Consider the following 6000-nt stretch of genomic DNA (forward strand, 5'->3'; position numbering starts at 1 on the left):
GTGTTTGAAATAGCCATCTGCCCCTTTCTCCATGTTTATTCTGATAAGTACTAGTAACACAGGCATAGCTGGATGAGGATCCAGAGATTGTGCAGTGTACACTCTGGGGAAAAAAGGATGTTAAATTTCAACAGAAAGAATTATTGAAATAAGTAATCCTTTTTTGTTGTTACTGAACTCTCTAGTCTGGCGTTATATCATGACTTCTGAGTGCAAACAGAATTTGCAAAGCTAATGAGGACAAGACTTTATGAAGAAAGGAAAGAGTTTCGAAAAGAGGGAAGGAACATAGGAAATTTTTCTTTAAAAACCCAACTTTTATAATGAGGGACAACCATATAACTTATATATCTATCTCTGTTTTATGGGCTAAAATTTACTGTTTACTTTTTCAGGGAATGTTTCTGATGTACTTACCAGAAGCTAGAGACTGTCAGTCATCTATGAGTGTAGACTCTTTTGAAGAAGGAACATAAAAATTCTATACTTTGATTATTATTAAGCACTTATGTTGCAGTTGACATAATGCAGTGACAAGACAGTGATTAGCAGCACAAAGCCTCCCATCCTGTGGGGAAATGTTGGTTGTGGCACTTCTGACATTCTTGAATTTATGGACACATGAGAGAGGAGGGCACCTCAGAGGACAACCTATATTAGTCTATTTTTGTTGCTGTAGCTCTCAAGTCTTGGTCATTTATCAAGTAAGGAGTTTATCTGGCCCCCAGTTCTGAGGACTGGACTCTCAAAGCAGCATGATGCTGACAACTTGGTGAGGACTTCTCTGGCTGTATCATGAGGTGACAGCATCATGGTGGATTCAGAGCAGTTATACCATGAGACAGAAAATGAGAGATGCAGAGGCCAGGCTTGCTCTTTATATAACTTGTACCTCTTGTGAAAGATAACCAGGGTTCTATAAGAACTATATTAAGTCTCTTCTGAGAGCAGCATTCCCAGTGACCTACATGCCTCCCCGTGGGCTCCACCTCTTAAAGACTACATCACCTCTCACATCATGACACTGGGAACCAAGTTTCCAACGCATCAACTTTTGGGGCATACACTCATATCACACCCAAGGTAGTGCCCAAAGAAGGTGGTTTCTTCTGAATGACGCTAGAAGAGTGAAAAAGATGGGAAAGTTGATAGTTCTGACAGCTCCTTAGAGGGGGTGCAGTTCTAAAGCAAGGGCTGTGACCAGCTCTGGCTTGAATGGGAGCAGGGAGATCAAGGAGAGATATGCTGAAGGGCTTGATCTTCATCAAACACTTCTTTCCTGGAGAAGTTACTATTATGTTTTTTTCCTGTGAGCTAAAGACAAACCTTGTGTGAGATTTCATTTCTTTATCCTACAGCTCTTGACTTCTTATTCTTAATGACTTCTGTCTACTTCATTGAATTTTATATTCCATTGTACTCCTCTTTCTTCAATTAAGTATACTTCTAAAAAGGGAAATGTCTAGAATACCTCAGTGAGTGATTCGTAGCTTCCTACTCCTTGGAGGTACCTGAAACGTACCTCTGAGAAGCCTGTGACACTTCTGTTCTCCTACTGAATTGCAGGTTCTTGGAAAGAGTTGGAAGGGGAGTGCAGACAGTTTCCTCTTCTTGTTTATCCTGCTGCTTGATGCAGACCACTGATGATAATTGTGAGCACTTTCGAGGGACACACTTGAGGATTTACTATTGCTGCTTCGGAAGTCTGCTGTTATGAAATCAATTTTTAAATGAAAATCGATAAATATTTAGCATAATAGCTGATATTTGGCTACCGTATAATGGCAGTTTTTGCAAGTTTTAATTGAAACCTGTATAACTAGAGATATTATGAATCTTAACACTAAAATTTGATTATGCCATTCGCTCACCAAAGTCTTACAGTTAATTCTTGCATTGTTTAGTGAATGAAGTGTTACATACTTCTGCCATAAAGTATTTTATTGTATAAATCCATCCTCAATTCTGTGCTGACAAGAAAGTAGTATTGGTGGTTTTACATCAATATTAAGAAAAGACGTGTAAAGTATTTTAGAAATAATCTGGCATATTGGAGCACAAGTGTGTGCTAAATTGTTCTAAGCACTCGTATTACTTGGAAGAAAGTTGCTACTTTGAGAAACTTCATTCTGTGTTTCTTATATGGAGGGTAGAGAGGGTTGGCGCTGCAGGTTTCCCAAGTACAGAATAATACATGAGCAGGTTCTCAGATCATTGCTAAAATAAATTTTTATTTGACTTTCCAGCCAGCCTGTGAGAGTATTTGCCTCAGTGGATAGCAGAGATGAGAGAAAGCACCTTGTCTCAAGCCTGCTACTGCGCTCTGTCCCTGAGATCTCCAGCTACCTGCATGATTGTTACTGAGTTCTAGAGTGCTGGAATCTCCTTGTAGAGGTAATTTGCAGGTCCTTTCTGTCCTGGGCAAAGAACTGAACAAAATAAGCAAAAATGGTGGCAAAGTTTCACATTTATTAAAGGAAAAAAAAAAACAAAACAAAATAGAAGGGTAGGATAAAGATAGACTCTGCAGAATGAATTTAGGCTGAGGAAAAAGGGAGGAAAAAATAAAAATAAAAATATGCCTACAGTGTAGGGTGGGCTATTGTGAAAGGGCATGGTAGTGAGCACGTCACAGCATCTATCCTGTTTTTATATTTTCCAGGCTTATCCTACCAAAACCTACTGAGTTCTCGTGACAGTTCCACATGCAGGCTTCTGAGAATTGTTTTGCGTGTGTGTCCCAGGATCTTGCCACACCCCCTTTCCCCGCTAATTTTAGCCACCTGATCTTCCTGCCTCCTGATGTCCAGGGACGGGTGATGCTTTTCTTAAGAAACAGTAATGAGTGAACAGAAAGTTTACCCTGTATTTTGTGCAATCACAAATAATTAGAAGTCAAGATGTCACAATTAAAGCCAGTTCCCTGGTGGAGAAATGTTCTGGAGGCCACACGAATGTTTCGGGAATTGCTAGCAGGATTAGAGAACTTTCCTGGGCATAGTGGGCCGAGACTTGCTTGATGCTCTCAAGATGGAACTGATCTACCTTGTTTTTGTCTTTTTCCTGTTTTCCCCTACGGAGTCGGTAAGCCCCTTACACAAACTCCTCATAGGTTTCCAGTCATACCTTTTGTGTTGCAAGTAAGAACAAGTAAATGATTAGTTCTAACAGCTAGTTTTCTGTTCTCGTACTAACAGAGTAACCTTTGAGGTTACTTCATTCTCTATACAACCTCTGCATTTTTTCTTAAGGGAAGGCTTGGCTCCCAGAAGGTAGGGTATAGTGGATTATTTTTTAAATTGGCAGAAAGTGCCCCAAAACCAACTGTGGTAGACTGTGTCTATTCCCAGAGTGACTTTCAGTATAGATTCCCTGAGCTGTAAGAACAGACCTGTTTACCTAAGAACAACCTTTTGTAAGATGAAGAAAGTGGAAAGGTAGGAGGGAGACAGTCTCCAAAAATAGAGCTCATCTTTTAAAAATAATCATGACCTATTACATTAAGTATTAATTGCAAATCCATTTCAATTTTTAAATAATATTCAGTTATTTAAAAATTTATACCAGCACATCTAAACTCAGGCAAAATTTAAAGCAAGGAAAGAATGTCCAGCTTCTGGGTACATTCAGTTGTGCTACATTAGTTTTAGGATATTTCTCCCTAAGAAGTGGGACATTTATTTTTGGGACTTACATTCTTTTTTTTTTTTTTTTTTTCCTCTTGAAAACTGCGCCAAAATGGCACAGGTCTATCTTGAGAAGAGGTCTAAAATTTTCTTGTACCTTGCAAAAAAAGCTGTTAATATTTGTAACATAGAAAGGGCTGCTTATGTTAATAATATACCCTACTGTTAATAATAAGCTATGAGGGAAGTTGTTGAATATTCAGAATGAAATTTTATGATTTTTCAGAAAAAAAAAAATCTCTTGCATGTCTTCTGAGTGTGAATTTGGTGCCATCTTGTGGGGAATTGTCAGACTGCTGTGCATGCCATTCAAAAAACTTGCTCCCATGGCAATTAATACTGCTAAAAATATGCTCTGTCAATTAGTTAGATATTTTAAAAAATCCTCCATAATTCTCCCACTAGAATTATATAGCTTCATCTTAGAAGGAGTGTTGCTTCCTAATTTCAGGAAGTAGTAGCCTTTGCCTTGGGAGACTCTGGTATCCTGCTGAGGTGCCAGTGACCTGTTACATGTGGTGAGTGTGCTCTTGGGGCATCTTTGCTCTTTTTTTTATTTTCAAGCAGAAGACGGCATACGAGATGTTGCGGCGTGACTGGAGTTCAGACGTGTGCTCTTCCGATCCTGGAAGTGGTGGCCTCGCAGCTTTTCTGAAGAAAAATGGCAGAAGTGCTTTTTTTTTTTTTTTTTTTTTTAGCCTGAACTTTTGGGCAGGCCAAATAGCTCAGTGGATTAAAGTGCCTGCAAGCAGGTGCAAGGGCCAGGGGTTCAATCCCCAGGCCTGCCATGCCGGCCCCGACCCCAGGGTGCTCTGAGATGGCAATTGAGACTGGGCGTGGTGGCGTGGGCCTGTAATCCCAGCTCTTGGGAGATCGTAAATAGGCGGATCACTGAGTCCAATCTAGTAGTGAGACCCCGAACACCCTGTAGATCCTTCCCTAAGATACAATAAAGAAAGAAAGAAAGAAAGAAAGAAAGAAAGAAAGAAAGAAAGCCTAGACTTTCAACATAATTTAGAATTGCCTTCTTTATTTGTTATGCTAAATATTAGGACTCTACCAAGATTTTATTTTTTTTAATGGTGTATTTATTGCTGCCCTTGTGGGAGAAGATCATAAAGTAAAATTAAATTACTCTTCAAGTAGTGTCAGGACATACAAGTATGAAATCCTTGTTAATTTAAACAAAATTTAGGTAGCTATTTGTGTGTAATTACTAAATCATAGGATTTATACACAGTACTTTTAACTAGTAGCAGAACAAAGTATGGTTCATGGTGCTATTTTGTATAAGGATGCCAGTTTTTTATATTTTGGAAGCACTAGGAATCGAATCCAAAGCCCTTCAGACTGAGCTTTGCACCTTGCCTTCCTTTTTGGTGGGGGGCAGGGTTTTTCAAGTTGCTGAGTTACATGCACTGGGTTCAGACTTGCAATCTTCCTGCCTCAGCCTCCAAGAATGCTGAGATTACAGGCATGTACCACAATGGTGGCTCTTGTGCCACTTTTATTAAAATGGTTTGGCATAATCAAAGGTATGGGGGCTGTAGCTTTGCACTCCCTTTGTCACTTTTTAATAACAGCGCTCTGAGGTGTACAGACTAACCTTGCTATCCTCCTTGTGCACATGGAGAAGATGGGGCTGGAGCTTTGCCCTGGATATAAGAATTAGTCATGGCAGAGCAGGATTAGGACTCAGCTTTCAGGATAACTGCTCTGTTGCTTTTTGTATTAGCTGCTGCAGCCCCAGTTATTTTCACCACCAGGTGACAAATATAAGAAATAAATGTTTCTGGGATGAAGGGAGCTTTAAAAAGTCAGGGTGCTTGAAAGAGGCTGGGCTGCGGGGCTGGTGAGATGGCTCAGTCGTCTAAAGCACCTACTTAGAACAAGCTTAGCTAAAGCACAGGGACCATGGTACAATCCCCCAGCACCACATGCCAGCCAGCCCCGCCCCCTGGTGGGCTGAGCTGGCCACACACACACACTCACACACACACACACACACACACACACACACACACAAATAAATAAAATTAAAAAAAAAAAAAGAGGCTAGGCTGGGAAGGGGAGGAAAAGGAAAGGAACTTCTCTGTTGCCAGACAGTGCACTTAGGAAATACCTTCTAGATCTTTCTAAAAGCGAAATTGGACCCCCCTGATAAATCATTTCTCTGATTAAAGCTTTTCTTTTTTTTAAATTTTTTTATTTATTATTTTGAGAGAGAGAGAGAGAGAGAGAGAGAGAGAGAGAGAGAGAGAGAGAGAGGTGTGTGTGGCCAGCTCAGCCCACCAGGGGGCGGGGCCGGCTGGCA

General features: G+C 40.3%; 1 protein-coding gene across 5 annotated transcripts in view; it reads left to right on the forward strand.

Moving 5' to 3' along the window:
• Positions 1 to 6000, forward strand: part of Erc2 (ELKS/RAB6-interacting/CAST family member 2) — a 1093013-nt gene that overhangs the window by 142287 nt on the left and 944726 nt on the right. The window lies entirely within an intron of this gene.

This window comes from Octodon degus, unplaced genomic scaffold, assembly GCF_000260255.1.
Source record: "Octodon degus isolate 3935 unplaced genomic scaffold, OctDeg1.0 scaffold00043, whole genome shotgun sequence".
Lineage (NCBI taxonomy): Eukaryota > Metazoa > Chordata > Mammalia > Rodentia > Octodontidae > Octodon > Octodon degus.